Here is a 16,854-nt window from a genome sequence, read left to right on the forward strand (position 1 = left end):
TCAGGAGACAAAGCAGAATTACTGAGGAACATCCTATTTACTAGAGAACTCAGAATTAAACTGGAAGACAGAAATGCAGAAGATGCAATTCTCAAAACTGGTATCAGTGATGACTGTACCTGTTACTTTTCAGTGCACAGACCATGACCAGTAAGGATGACAATCTTATCTCCTACCAAAATAAACTGTTTCACCTACATATTTCATCCTTTAAGGATTCCTCGTTTCTGAATATCAGTTTACCATATGTGTAAATGGACAAAATTGCTCCACTGGGAAGAGCCTAGAAATTGCTCTGCAAAAACATTTCTGAATAAAATCCAACAAGAAATACTTTTCTTTTTTCTTAGCAAATATTACAAACAGGGCGAGTCATCACATTTGGTTAACAGATCAGTAGGCATGTTCCTCTAAGTCTGTGAAGCCAGGATGCAAACTGGTTTGAGATTTAAATCCTCTGAAAAAAGGGTAAATTTACTACTTTCTCCTATGGGCTTTATGCTAGGTAAGAGATTCTAGAAGTGCATCTTTTCATCCGGGATTTTAGGAACCAAACTTTTTCACCTTTATTCCTGAAGAAAATTTGACCCAACAGAGACACTTTGACAGCATTCACTTCCAGTTCTCATTGGCACTGACTGATTATATAGAGCTTGAGATCAGTAGTCCTGTATATTAACAAATGGGTACATAAAACCGCCTAAACCCCATAATTGTCAACTGCTGTTACTCCTAGAACAGCCTTGGGCATAGCACACTGGTTTCAGACCTCCTGCGTATGGTTTGTTACAATTCAAGTGGCCTTCAATGACTGAAGCCCGCATCAAGTCAGCCTGGCTGGCTGGGCACCTAGATGCTACGCTCACACTTGAAGATCCATGCACTCCCATACGCTTCTTCCTACAACACATCCCCAGAGCAACTTCATCAAAGCTTTGTGTTGAGAAAAGAAAAGGCAAGGCAAAAAACTTCAGCATGTGCTTACAAAAGCAGGCTGTCCCTGCCTTACAATACTGGTTGTCTCTCAATACAGGCCCAGGCACTGCCTCAGCTGACAGATACAAATTGCGCTTCTTCCCTTAAAAACATGAAGAAGCAAATAGAGTGTTCTGAAATCCTTTGTATGTAGGAGTTTGAGTACCCAGAAGACAGTAAATCAGTATTTCAGAAGAACAGAGGAGAAGCAACCAGGGAACCCCCACCAATTTTGACTGATGGACAACCTAAAAATCAGTAAGGATCAGTTTAAGGTCTGGAATAGCTGTAGCCTGCAAGGCTGAATTTTATTTTTGAGATGGCTATAAGCTTTTGTTACATTGGTAACAGTATTCCTGAAAAAGAAATAAACATGTAAAGACCCCCAAAAATACGGACATGATGCTTACGTGAAGTTAACACTGGATGGAACTACTGCCAGAACCAGAAGGGCTAAGAACTGACTCCAACTATAAGGGAAGGACCTAGCTGATTTCATCAAAGGCAGTGTAACTATAGCAACAGGGATAAAAAAAAAGTTCATTGAAGCTAAAGACAGAATGAAGAAAAAGGGGTCAGAGACATGTTCTCAAGCTATGATGATAAGAGACCAACACAAGCTGGCAAGCACAAAGACCTGTCATTGCCTGTGTGTGTGGTGTGGGGGGAAGCAGGCTGTGCTTGGCCTTCTAGGGACGTGTGGAAGGTAAACAAAGCAAGACTATGAGGAACAAGGGAAAATGATAGTGAAGAGTGGTACCCGTGGCCAAGAAATCTGCCTGAAGCAACACATACAGCTTCACACAGGGGCCAAGTCTCAAATCCAGCCATAGGTGTCAAAGACTTCCGGGTGAAAGTCCTAAAGATAAAAATAAACAGAGCAGAGATTTCTTTACATTAACTCAATGTTTCCCAAATACTGCTGTCTAGCTGAAGAAGCAGTCTGCAAGGGAGCACGACTGAACTTAGACAGGCACCTGTGTTGAAAAGGATGTGCTAAAATTCAATAAGCACAAACAGGCTAGAGGACAAGACCTATATTTGCACAACAGGGTAAATGATACAGTGCAAACATACTCTTAGCTGTGCCACAGAAACTAGTTTTTCTGCCTCTGCTCCCAGAACTGATTTTACCTGATGGACGCCAGAAGCCTCTAAGAGACAGATGCTCATATTATCTTTACTGATCTACTGTTGGAAACACATCTATCAGAGGTTTCAGTCAGTAGATGACTGCGAACAGCTGGTTTTGTTATTGAAAGAGTGATCATTTTTAAACAAAAAAGCGGTCTTGAAAAACGTTCTCTTAAGGGTTACTGGGTGCACACACACATAAAATTGCGTAACTGTTATATTCCTAAGGGAATCCTAGCTGCCTAAGTGCTCTTTCATATCTCAGCTTCTTTACCACACAAAGCCAGCACATCAATAAGATCAACTGGAAATTCACTACGGCTTTAGCCCAGGTTGGCCAAAATCTGTACTTTAAAGAGCTACTTACACCAACAAGGAGGAAAAGCACCAACTCAGCCATATCTTCATGGACTGACAACTGACACCATAGCCACTACTAGATCCAACAGAGACTGGCAAATAATACACACATTTTTCAGTCTGGCTGGCCTGTCAACTACCAAGCAGCCTCATCACCCAGATAAAATTGCTCCAGCCCTCGGACACCAACTGACCCTGTCTTAGCCTGTCCTCTAATAGAGAACATTTTTCAAAAAACAGCTGCTCCAAGTCTCACAGGTTTGTACACGCAGACTTCAAAAAGCGTTGGGCTGAAAAGAGATAAACAACTGAACTGCGCTGTGCAACAGCAATTTCCAGTTCACTATGATCCCACAAGCAGCACCCCTGCTGAAGAAAGAACATCCAGTCCTTTCTTGCCAGCTCCTGCAAAGGACCAAAAATATTATTTATTTATTTATTTTTAATCCTTAAACACCACCAGGAACATCTCTCAGTAATACAGTTCATGAAGCCCAGATGTGCTGTTTAATTCTCTTTTACAAATAAAACAATAAACAATAAACAAAAAATAAAATTCTTCAGGAAAAAGCACCATGGAAGCCTTTAAATAGAGCCAGTGCTTGCTGGTGTTTCCCATGCTGTGATACACTGAGGATGCTGTTATGTTTTCTAGTCATTAAGATACAAAAGTGTTGTAAGCCATGGAAGGACTCCTGGGATAGGTAGATTTTAATGGCAGGCACAGTTACTAAGTGAGGAACAGGTAAGCATTATTTTAAAGGCAAACAAACAAAAACTCACTTTTCATACTTTATTTATCACCAGTACATTCATCCTGGGATCTTTTACCAATTATTCACAAATTAACACTGACACGGAAATGGCAAGGCTAAGCTTCTATTACGGTACTATCACTATCCAACAAATAAACGTCTTCAAAGATGTTTTCTAGTATGTTCCATTGCACAGTAAGACATATTCTAGTCTGGTAATTACAGCTTCAACCAACCTCTCCTTCCTTCTTGCAAAAGCATTAGTCTTTGCACTTGAATAAAGGTCAAGACAAATGCAACATCCGCCAGCACGGACCATACAATTACCACCGGTTAAAGCAAGTGTCACTCTACTTTAGCCGATCAGTCTTTTTGTATGGGATAACTGGAATCCTGCTTTTCAAAATCATCCTACTCAACTAAAACCACTTGGCAGACACTTTAAAAAAATCTAGATAGGAAAAATTTACAAGTGCAACTTGTAACTTCTCCTGAGCCACTCATTGCCAGCTGCTGCTCTGAGGTTCCCATCAGAGCCTGGCTCTAGGGAAATGAAGAGGAAGGCAGAAGCAGGGAAATGACTGAAAACCAGAAAAACTGCTACCCCTTCCTACACTGACACGTTTCTCTAAACTTTGGATGCACTTGCTTGTAACTGCCCAAATCCCTCTCCTAACTTTCCTTCCTTTTTCTATCTCCCCCTTGAATTTGCTTCCTTCTGCATGTGACAGAGCTGCCTCCTTCCTTCAGCAGTTGCTTCAGCTCACATCTGCTTTCCTGCAGGGCTCTTCATCTTGCCTTCTCCACCTTGCTGGCTCACCTTCCCTTCTGCCACCATTTCTTGGTTACTCTTGCATGACGCCTTTGACTTCTCAGCTCAGAGATCTAGAAGCTGACACCTCCCTCCCATTCTCCCTTTTACCTCAGTCTTCCATACTCAGAACTTCAAAATATTTTACTCTTGCTTCCCTAACAGAAGATATACATTTCCACTAAGCACAACAGCTACATAACTTACACAGCCAAACCCAGAAGACTAGTGAACCCCAAACCACCAGTTCCTATCACCTGAGCCAGAAGGAGGGTCCCCACTCACTGATAACAATTCAGGCAGCCATAGCTGCTCTTGCGCACTTACAAATACCAATGTACCATGCTGACCTTTCTCCAAACTCAGCTGCAGAATTAATGCAGCCTCAGCAAGTGGGCACCCTAAAGAAATACAACTTGGATGTCCTTGCCAGGATGGAAGAGGGAAAGTTTCCAGGTAAAATAGTTTTGTGTTTCCAACATTTTGGTTTTCAGTCAATAAGGCAGGTAAATATAAGACAACAGAGGAAGCAGTCTCATAGCTTGCATAGCCTTCTTCTGGCTACATCCCTGACTACCACCTGTGTTTGCTCCTAAAGTATGGCTAATATTAAACCCATCTTTATCTCTGCTTATAAACCTGGAGATGTTGTTACTGCAATGCCCCAGCCACAGATCCCTACAAGGTAAATACTAATCCCTCAACTCAACTGAGACACAGTTAAACAAACCAGGGCAGACTGGCTAGGGCACTGCCTACTTGTGGTTTTCTATGTGGAATCTGAAAGCCATTTTAATCTCATTTTGTGCATTACAATTGCATTTTACAATGATACATTAAGCACAAGATCGATATCTAGTAAAATCACTTACTGTTACCAACAAGTGGCACGGGCGCCATTTCAACAAAGTCTTCTGGGTAAATGGTTGCTTTCCTTAACAAAAAACTTAGCAGAAGAGAATGAATAAGTAATAATTGCTCCCATTCATACAGCAATTCTCATTGTTAGATCTTACAAGAATTACAGAATGGGAGACAAAACGCCGTTGCTTGAAATGGTGAGGTGCTGAAGGACCCTTGCACAGCAAAGCAGCAAGTCAGGAGTGAAACTCAGTTCTCCCATCAAGTCCCATGACCAGAGCATGAACGCACAGTTGTTCCACAAACATGCAGCTGTACACGCCCAGGTATTGTTCCAGGTTTCATAACTGTGTCAGGTTTCCTAACAACCTCTTTTCAGAATTTCTGCTAATCTTGTACTGCAACCCTACACCTGAACGGTAGGAAATAAAAAGAACATACGCTTTTAGTCTTGGGGAAAGGGGTGGTTGTTGTTGACAATACTGGCACATGCACTTAAATTGTCTGAAATGAATAGAATGAAAGAAATGGGAGAAGGCTTTGAGAACTATTTTCTTCATCTGTCAAAACCAACGGATTGTTAAATTACAAAAGCTTTGTCAGCACTAGATCTTGTGACTGACAGAACCGAACATTTAATTACTTTAGTAGGAAATGGTATTTTGTATCATATCAACTGAATATGGCCTTTACTTCTTTGGCAGTCACCAGGTTATCATGGAAAAGCAATAAACTTACTAACAGCTTAAAAAGCCAGTGCTTGGCAAACTTCTTAAACCTTGCTCATTTCTTCTCCATAAAATATGATTAAATATCATCAAGGTTTCATCAACAATTTTTGCATGCTGCTAGAATAATGGCATCTAATCAAAGAACTGTAATGACATCTATGCCTTGCAGTATATGCTCTTGTGCAGTATTTATCTCTGGACACTGGAAATGAAGGGGGGGGGGGTGTGATGGAAATCACACCGCCTATTTCCTTTTTTGCCTTCCTGGAGTCCCAGTATAAATACCGAAAAAGGAATCCAAACAATCTGCCCCATCCATCTAGCTCAGTATTTTCTGTTCTTGGATGATCCTACTTGATTTTCTGGGACCAGCAATTCACAAGTGAGTGCAGAAACCCAATATAAGATTTCAGATCTTCCTTCATAGTGGAAAATCTATAGCAAGTTCACTGCTGATTACTCAGCTCACTAACTTGCTCATTCATGTTCACATCAAGCCACTACACATAGTGGAAGACAAACTCAGAAAAACAACCTGAAGGCAAAAACCAAGCCTGGAAGTAAAACATCGGAGAATTAACAAGCTTTGTTCCAAGTGCTGAACTTACAGCTGTGCCTGAAAATATCAGCAACAGAAATAAAACCATGAGATCATGTGGCTTTAACAGGAAAGAAAGAACAACAAAATCAAGACTATAGACTGAAGGCTTTAATGGAAGAGTTCACAGAATTGAAAGCACAGGCTCCTTTGGGGGTTTGGGAAGGGAAGTCAAGGAGTCTAATAGATCACAAACAAGAACCAGAAATGAGAGGAAATTCAAAGAACAAGGCAAACACACCAGAATGTTGTAGTTAAATAAGAATCTCTTGCACCATAGTGTGATCAGAAGCACAATGCATCTCAAGCTTGCCCTGTAAACAGCTCTCAGAGTTTGCATGGATGTGCCTGATACTATGCAAACCTGACAGGCACACAGATATGGTCCAACTGTGTCTAAGTCCTTACTCATTATGTACTGCTGTGTGCTCAGCCTTGCCAGTTTGGTCTTAATGAGTACATGGGGTACAATGCTTGGAGCCATTCCTGATTCCACCCATACTGTGGAAAAGGTGAGGAGAGCATTCTCTTCAAAAAGGCCCTTTTCTCCATGGCTTTGCTCTCCAGACTTTTTTCAACATACAATTTTTCTGGTTTTTGCATTGCTTTGCTTTACTTCCAAAGGCTCCACAAAGTGCATCTGATTATGGATAACCTGCATCTGTAGCTGTCATTTCAAAATGGAGATCTGATCTCCATCTTCCCTCTTTAATTGTTTGAGCTAGAAGATGACATAAAAGCCTTCCTTTTGCTGAGCTGAGGCTGCCCCACTTTGAAGAGCAAATTTTAATTTCTGCATAAGATCATCAGTCTTATACATTTCACTAAAATGACATTCATTTGCACACTTACTACATTCACATGCCACATGCCCAATTTCTAACAAAGAAAGTATATTGCAAAGTTTGGCATCCAACATGTTTTAAGGATGTTCTTATCTTGCTGTTGCCAGACAACCTGCCTAAAATTGATGCATGCCTTTATGTGATGTAACGCATAAAAATGAATCCTTCCCTCAGGGATCAAATTACATAAACTACAAAAGACATGATCCAAAAATATACACCTTTCTTGATCATGGAAGCAGGATGCATTAGCCTTACCTGTGTGACAGCAAAAAGCCCGTTTCAAACAATTTCATGTATTTACAGCAGAGACAGAAAGATACAAACAGAGGAAGCCAGCAATTATAAACAGATTAAAAGGAATAACATTCTATCTTTTGTGAAGTAACTGCACTTAATGCAACTGCTGGAATTCTCATTGTACACTACACATGTCAATATGCCAAAACAATTGACTACTTTAAACATTCACAGATTAAAAAACCCTCTGGGTAACTGGCAATTTGGAAGCCTGCAGCTAAGACGAACTCTCCGAATACCTGGCCTTTCTCAGCATCTACACGACTTCCTAGGTTCAGTTGCTTGCTGTGGGACGAGGCTGTGTGCTAGCATGTGCTTCTTGGCAGGGTGGCAGGGGGCTATGCGGTTTGCACATTATGTGCAATTTGGATGTGACGCGCATGCCTGGATTGCTGCCTCTGCTCAGCTAAGAAGGTCCATGAAGCTTCTCTGATTTCCAACTCATATTATACCATCAAAGTATACAGTTAAAACAGTGAATCACAGAATCATCTCCCAGCCAAGAATACAGAAGCTTCCTGAATCTAAAAACAGATTCAAAACAATACTAGAAAACTGGTTACTTAACCAAAACAAGCTTGATACTTTGAGTTGCTTCTATTTTGCCCAAGGATTTTATTTTATTTTTATCTTATTTCTTTTCCTCCCTTTCTATCTTAAGATATTATGATTGCTTATTAACTTATTTCTGACTACATAGACTGTACAGGCAAACAATATTCCCTATAGCAATTAGAGAAGTCACTTCCCAAATGATTCTGGGAAAGCATTCAGGACATTTTTGGTAACATTTAACATGATATTGCCAAAAGCACATGAGAGCACAAAGAGCTCTCGAAAGAGCACCTGTTGGTATCAGACCTGTTTAGTAATACCTACTCAGTACAGACCAGGTTGGTTTTGCCTGAAATTTCATCTTCCCATTTTTATCACTTTGCAAGCATTTATCACCAGCAGCATTTCAAACTCCCTTAGTGTTAAATGATCACACAAACTTAGGTAAATTATGAACTGGGCCCTACAGATCCCATTAAAGTTACTTAGCCAAACACTGGTTAGAAGAAGATCATTGTAAAATTCTAACCTGTGATGTTCTGGAGAGATTTAAGCACATTACATTTCTTAGGACCATTGTTTGTAAGCTCAGAGAACACACAAAGCATAATATTTTTAAAAAGCAACACATTCAACCATCCTTACAGAAATAAACCAAAACTAGTTAAGGTAACAGTTCTCTGGGAGGAAAAATTTTTCACAGCTAAGAGAAAAGGTACTCTTCATTTAAAGGGTAGCATATTTAAAACTGCAGAACAAGAATCTTTCAAAGCATAAATCTACTAATAAAAAAAAAATATATTAAGTAACTGTTAAGAGTTCCTGGCTAATTATCCAGGAAATTCATGTGTCAACCAACTACTTACCCCAAGTCTATTAAGGAACACGCATATGTGAATGCACACAGTTATATACATTAAGTTCTTTAATAAAATATCCTACCTAAAGCATATGCACAGCCAACTACCCTCTCTTTCTCCAAAACGCAACTCTTGATACCAGAAACAAAGGAAAGAAACTCTATGGGTGTAGCAGGCTACTCTAAGCAGTAAACCAAGAACATTTTGTCAGGGAAGCACAGTTGGTCTCACATGAGGCCTCACCTGAGGCTTTGAGATGCAGCCAACTAGTGCATGTCCAGAAAAGTCTACATGGGGCCATGCAGAAGATGAATTCTGTGGACAATATCACTCATGAGCACTCACTGGTGCTGTCAGCATTCTGCACTGTTGGTGCTGTGAACATTTCAAGCCATTATACTATTAGAGTACCAGTGTATGGCAAGAGCCTGGTAAGGCTGTGCTTTGAAACACCTGGCTACATCCCCAGCCTCCTATACCATCACTAACCCCTCCCATCCGCTGCACAGCCCTGCCAGGTCATTTTTGCAACCATATGTTTCTGGGCTTTCTGCAAAAGTCAGATCTGAGTAAGCCAATGCTTTCCCAGGCCTGTCTTTCAGGATCATTCCCTTTGCTCACACTCCTGCGTGGGCAATAGTAACTCAAGATGGCCATTTCTCACTGACAACGCAAGTCTATGATTTGCACAGTGCCAAAAGCTGCAGAAGCCTCTTCTCTTAAACAGAAAGGATTTAACACATGATAAACGTACTTGGTTTTTAGCCTAAGACTCCATAGTCACTAACTTCCTTTCCATATTTGGAGTGTTGCACTTGAAATATCAACACACTCAGTAATGGAACTGAGGGTGCAGGTTCCCAAGAGCCATAGGTAAACAAGTTTCAGAAAACAGCAAACAAGGAGTGTGCTGAGAAATACTGCATTCTTCAATCACAAGCAGATATTCTGGCACTCACTCAGAGGATGTTTAGGACCTGTTACTCATAGGTGAAAATCCTGCTGATTCTGGTTACCTTCCAATCATGCAGCAGGAGCAGGGAAAGTGCAGCACCACACATCACAGATATCAAGGGAAGAAAAATGAAAATGCAGGGAAAGTAAAGGACAGGAGGAAAATTTTAATGTGCTCTATTAGTCTTTCCTATATATCACTCATTAAGAGGGTCCCTGATACAGGAGCAGGATAAGAATTCAGCATCTATCTTTAAGTCTGTTAACACCACCTAAATCCATGTCTAACAGCTGATGCTATCCAGTTTACTGATATTGATTATTGGTCTATGTTTACATCATGTTCCCACCTTCTTTGCTATGTCTGTCACAATAGCATATGCCCACAAATGAAAATCAATTAAAGAAATCTTTTTGGTGGAAGACAAGTGTTCAGAAGATTTAGATTCTCTACATTCCTGATAGTTTTCCTATTCTCAGAGTGGATAACACAACACAGGAGGCTGACAGGATGAAAACAAAATCCTACAGGAGATTTATGTTTGTTTAGGAAGGTCATTTCAACTTTTTTATTTAAAGAAGTGATTGAAGAAGAAGAGATGGTATGGCCATAGAGAATAAGAGGAAAGTCTTCCACAGTGGCACTGAAAGCAAAATGGTGAGCCCTACTCTATCAGGAATATATTTTCTAGTTCTGTATTCAGCAACAGTACGTCTTGAAAAGGAGACTGTATCAGATTTTTTATCTCTTCAAAATGTAGCAGCAGTCAACAAAGCAAACAAGGAGAAGGAATGGGTGGAATACTGAAATTGCATAAAAACCAATAGCAGGTCAACAGCTTTTGCATATGGTCACTAGAGATTAAATCCTGGCTTTATGTAAGACAACAGGAATTCCACCACTAACGTCAATCAGGTCAGGAGTTTAGCCTCTGTTAGTAAGAAAGACTGCAGAAATACAAAGAATTTAGCAACAGACAACTGGGGTGATCAACAGTAAGAAAGTCTTTATATGAAAACAGCTGAAGCAATAGATTATTAAAAGCGAAAGTAAACAAATAATGCAAAGTGAAGGAAAATAACAAGACTTTACAACTGTGTTCCACACCTTCAGAACACTGGGAAGCAGGTGACTCAAACCAGCTACTGCAGGCTAAGACACACAGACTTGGATGAATTATTTCCTGGAGGAAGCACTAAACCAGCACTCCATGTAGACACAGTGGTCCCACAAAAACCAACAAGAAATGTCTGTGGTCTCAGCAAGACTCATACTGAGCCATTATCAACATCCTGATCTGAAAAAAAAGTATTTCAGTAGCTACAGCTGGTATTAGGCACTCTTGCAGACCAGGACCTAAAGTAGTTGTAACAATACTGCTTTCCTTGAAGTGTGAGAAGTGGAGAAGAAATTGCAGTAAGAGTCAGATAGAAACACATGTGTCTGCCTTTGCAAACAGAAATCTACGTTTACTTCACGTTCAGCAGGGAGAGGTAGGAGCACTTCTAAAAGAACCCCTGTGCAGGAGGGACTGCTGTGCAATGCTGTCATGGTTTATGTCCAGCTGGCAACTAAGGACCATGGAGCCACTCACTCACTCCCCGCCGGCTCCAGTGGGACGGGGAGGAGAACTGGAAAAAGGTAAAACCTGTGAGCTGAGATAAAGAACAGTTTAATTACCGAAGTAAATAATAACAATACTACCACTACTACTAACAATAATGATGAAAAGGGGAGGGAGAGAGATGAATAAAACCCAAGACAGACAAATGAAGCGCAATACAATTGCCCAGCATCTGCTGACCAATCCCCCAGTTTATCAGGCCAACTCCCCCCAGTTTATATACTGAGCATGATGTACTATGGTATAGAATATCCCTTTGGTTAAGTATGGGTCAGCTGTCCTGGCTGTGGTCCCTCCCAGCTTCTTCTGCGCCTTCTCACTGGAAGAACATAAGAAACTGAGAAGTCCTTGGCTTAGGATAAACACTACTTAGCAACACTGAAACATCAGTGTGTTATCAACGCTGCCCTCATACTAAAACCAAACCACAGCACTGTACCAGCTACTAAGGAAAAAATCAACTCTATCCCAGATGAAACCAGAACAAGTGCTAACACTGAGCAACACTGAAGCCGATGGAGCTGTGTTGGTTAAATAAAGCATGGATGAGCCCAGTGACCCAGCACAGTAAGACAGTCAACCTGAAGGCCAACAAACAGTAAAGGCAAAGTAAAACTTTCATTTTGTTTTATTTTATTTTATGTTTTTTTGAGCAGGTGGTGTGAATATGGAGTATGGTGCTCAGAGCACCCCTAACCACCACTCCTGGTCCGGGCAGCTGTAGCTGAAAAAGCGATGTTCTGTGTAGGCAGCCTCGTTTCCCATCACTGTAATCCTAAAATCATCAGATTACAGCAGAACACTGTCTGAGGCAATTGAGGGTGACTAACAGCTGAAACTTTCCAGAAGAGCACTGCTCTTCACCCAGTTGGAAAACTTCAGTCTAATAAGGAGGTTGAGGTTTTTGTGTGTCTGAAGAAGCTGAATGCCAGCAGCTGCGTAAGAACTAAATTTACCACCGCAGTCCCAGGAACGCCTGCATTTTCTCCTAAAATAAAATCTCTGGTCCATTAGCCTATTGGAATAGAAGCTTTTCCTTCCACTTAACCGAAGACATTTACTCATTCTCCTTCCGCAACTCTCATGTTCCAGTTCCAGTAAAATCCTGCTTGGTTTCAGAGTTTTTTATGGAAGTGCACAAACACATCAGCTCAAAAGTACTGACATTATGCGAGCAGTATTAAACAATTCACTGCACTGGGTCCCTCTGCCTCTTGCATTTATTCCTATGACAGAGAAAATGAACTGCAGCTGTCAACAGTGCTGGCTGACCTACTGGGGACCGTACTGCATTCCTGCACACACGCTGACATAGCATTTTCTGAAGTTTATTTGCCAGGGGAAAGGGTTATAAATAAGTCTCATATTCACAGTAAATCTCCTGCCCTTCATTCCCTAGAGCTTTGAGCGAAGGCGGTTTTGTGTCATAGGAAATTGCATCAAAGTTTTCAGAAAAAGTGTATTAGCTTATACAATCTGCTTTTGTCAAACTGCCTTTAAATTGACCTCCACCAAAGCTAGATTTTAAAAGCTCAGTGCTCTACACATTCATTATCTCTGCAGAAATCAGACTGGACATAGATGAAATCTGAAGCTGGTTTAGAAGACAATAGATTTTATTAAAATACATTTTGCATTTTTTTAAAACTAACTTTTTAAAAGCTACAAAGAACTACTAAATGATCATTTCTGTATACCTTCTGAAAATACATACAGTCCTCTAGGGAGGCTGTTTTCTCTTAGGCTCTACACTTGCAACCGAGTGAGAAGGTAAAGCAATAAAAGAGGGGCTTTACCACGGGCTCTAGAACCCAGCAGAGAGGATTCACTTAGGAGGTAGGATCCTCAGTTTACAAGCTTTTATGCCTGGGCATCACATCGAAAACGTTTGCTGATCCTGTTACACCAAGATTCTGATCCAGAACTTGAACTTCCCAGTCCACACATTCCATCCCCCAAATCTATTTCTGATTCCTCTTAGTTTTGAAAACACAAAGATAAAATTATCCCTAAATGTAAGCACTATCCTTCCAGTTTGAAATGATCACTGAAGTATTTTCCAGGAGATTAAAGAATAAATAACTGTTGCTTTGGAAATCCATTTTTCTGAAAGGCCAAACACCAGGCAAGCAATATTGCCTATCTGGACATGACAAAATGTCAAAATCCTCCCTTAGATTTTAGTTTTAAAAGGGCCTTTCAGAAAAGAAATAACATGCAGGCATTCTCCAAAAGATGAAATAGATTATTTGGCCAGATGGGCACTCTGGGGAAAGGCAGGAGTGCAGGTAAAGGATTAGCCACTGCTGAGCTGCATCTTGCAGCGCAGGCAGTAGGACTGATGAAACTGATGAAGTAGAATGGGATAAGGATGCAATCTGCAAGAACAACTGGATTGTGCTCCGAAATACAGAGACTTAAAAGCATGAAGACTCAAACCAGAACATCCTTGTTCAGAATCCCCCATATCGGAGGTTCACGAATTGGGGGTTTCAGTACAGACATTTACCAAAGGTGAGCAAGACCAATGTAAATTTACAAGGAAAAGCTAAGGGTTAAATACGGTTTACACCACGTATTTTGCATTTTAACCCTTTGCTTCCCTGTCAGCGTTCCATACATAAGTGCTTTGTTTTAAGGAAGTTAAAACATCCCTGTGTTTTCACAGGCATCCAGGAGGAAATTCATCACTGGGATTAAATAATTTATGTCAGGCAAGACCTGAGACTGTGGAACAGGGATTCCTGCAACACAAGAAAAAGCACCGTGAACAATGGGAACCAACCCAGAGGAAAATGCAGGAAGGACTGGTGCTTGTAAAGGGTAATCACTTAACAACTGATCAAAAGATACAGTTCACCTGTGGTTATGATAGCTACCTATTAATCTTACAGATTAATTTTTAATAATCCTCAAAATAGAGGGATGTGGATATTTAAATATCAGGTCTGGAAAAAGCCTGTGGCTCCTTGGATACGTTCCCATTAGGCTCTAAGTAAGCTTCCCTTGCAAACTCTTCACGACTCATGGAAAGGAAGAAAACATCCCTCTAGTGAAAAGCAGCTGGACAAACCTCTTTTAGTCACTTAAAATTCAAAGCTCTAAAAACTCAAAGTAGTGAAATCGTCAGTCTTATCCTGCAGGTAAGAACAAAGCAGCACAGCAAAGAGGTAAATTACAAAAGCAAGCGTTCAAAAGGGACAAGCGTCCAATTCTCTATGAACACTCAGAAAAACTAATATCTTTTTTGCAAGGTTCCTTAATACTATCTGCTGCTAGTACCCTGGAGGACAGAATGGATGACATGAAAAAGAGGATATAAAATTGTAAGAACCTCTCTTAATACAAAAACGCATTTAGGTAACACCCAAATAATCACTGAACATAAGGCTGTACCACAGGATTGAAACTTCAGCACACAACGAACATGCTTACTGTATAGCACCTTTCCTCCAAACAGTTTTCCCTCTCCAGAGGGAAATACGGCACTTGTGCAGTGCTGAACAGCACTAGAGAGCAGCTCAAAATAAGAGCTGACTGAGACAACATGTAAGATAAACTGTAAGAGGGACACAATCAGCCCAGCTTGCAATTTACAGCCTCTTGCAAAACACGCTCCTGGAATCCGACATTAGTATCCTGAAGCAGGCAAATGCAGCCATCAGTTGGCAGCGGAGAAACCTGAGTCACAGGGAAATTACGCTGCCCTGAGTGAAATTCACCCTTACTTGTCCTACTCTTACCTGCGGTGTTGCTCAGTGTCACAGCCAGCAGCTGTGTCCTGTTACAGGCACACAGCTGAATAGCGCGTGTGGTTTGCACAGGATGAGTTTCATGTCGAGTGAAGCTGTGCCAAAGCAAAGAGAATACGATCGAGATCTCTCCCTTCCATTTTTCTCAGTCATAGAATGTACATCTCCCAGCTGAATCTTGTCAGGGCATTAATTTTCACATGGAGTATTAGACTTTGGGATCTGCCTCCTGAAGCCCACCACCTGGCAAAGAACTAACTACACCTTAATAAGTGCTTCCCCCAAGACAGAAGAACCGTCTCATTCACCCCACCAACCTTCCCCCCCTGCAACTTTGCTATTTGTCCCCACCACTTGTAAATGTGATTGTGAATTCTCCTTGCGCTTCCCTGGCCGTAAAATGACCTTCAGATCTCTAATCATGGTGGTCGATGAGAATGAAGAAGGTACTCCACAACACCCTCATGCCTGTGCTTGGAGACAAGCAAACTGAAGGTGATACAATACCTTAACGTGCAAAGATGCCTGCTTTTGGGAAGGTTACAAGTGAGGCACCACAGCATAAGAAATCTACAGGCTTTTCAAATCAAGTTGGGATTTGGGATCTTGGGAGTTGTTGGGATTTTGGGATTCAAGATTAAGAAATACTACTTTGGACACTAGTTGTGTGGGGACTCCTCATCTAGGTACTTTGATACTTAAATTTTTCCAACCTTTGGCATGCATAGAAACCCTTCTCCCTGTGCTCCCAGGCACACAGGCATAACTGGAGCATAGCAGTGGAACTGAAGTAAGAGGATTACATTTCAGGAGGGACGCTTTGGTGCCAGACTAGAGCTTAAGGGGATTAAAAGATAGGAGCTGCTTTACAGAGTGACAGGGTGAAAAACAGCAAAGCCCACACACTAACAAACATTGCCTATAAGTAAGCATTGCTTCATATCCTTCAGCAGCAGAGAGATACAGTGAGCAGAACAGCAGATGAACCAGTGACCACAACAACTGCATCTTTAGCCACCTCAACTTGTCCCCAGCACCATCTTAACTCACATGATATCTGCAATTTCTGTCTTCTTGTGCCTCTTATAACCCTCATTTCTTCTTAGCTGCTGCTCTTCCCACATGAACCAGCCCTCATCTTCTGTCTTTCTATCATTATCTATATTGTCTTTCTCGGTATCATTCCCCATCACCACTGGAAAACAATTTGGAAATACTTTTTAATTCAATGCAAGAAAAGATGTCAGGATGCTATATAAAGGGGGGTGACTTCCATATTAAGAAATTAGAATGGATAGAAACATAGCCATCTTCGTAAGATCTAATCCTGGGTACAAAAGGGAACTCCTGTAAGCTTTAGAAAAAAGAACTGCAATCATTTTTAAATCCAGAAGGATTTTGTTTTTCTGCTAGCTAACACTCTTCAAAGGTGAAGCATTAGATTTGGCTTCAAGTTCAATATGCCCTTCTAACAAATACTTAAAGAAGCAGTGCTTTTATTTCCTGAAAGATATGGAGTTAAATTCACTAACAAGAGTTTCAAATGCTGGAGGGCATAGCATGAGTGGAACATCCTATCTGGATGTAATTTAGAAATCGGAAAACTGTGCCAAATTCAACTGATGCTTTCAAGAAAGAAGAGAATTCAGAAACAGGGCTGCGTGATGCTAAGTATTATAACACATGAAAAAGGCTGGAATTCCTTCAGAAAGCTTATAACTCCATCCAAGAATATGTA

General features: G+C 40.9%; 1 protein-coding gene across 4 annotated transcripts in view; it reads right to left on the reverse strand.

The window, feature by feature from the left end:
* The window catches only part of MARCHF8 (membrane associated ring-CH-type finger 8), a 149,169-nt gene that overhangs the window by 25,295 nt on the left and 107,020 nt on the right, over nucleotides 1–16,854 (reverse strand). The window lies entirely within an intron of this gene.

The sequence above is a fragment of the Strigops habroptila genome, chromosome 5, assembly GCF_004027225.2.
Source record: "Strigops habroptila isolate Jane chromosome 5, bStrHab1.2.pri, whole genome shotgun sequence".
NCBI lineage: Eukaryota > Metazoa > Chordata > Aves > Psittaciformes > Psittacidae > Strigops > Strigops habroptila.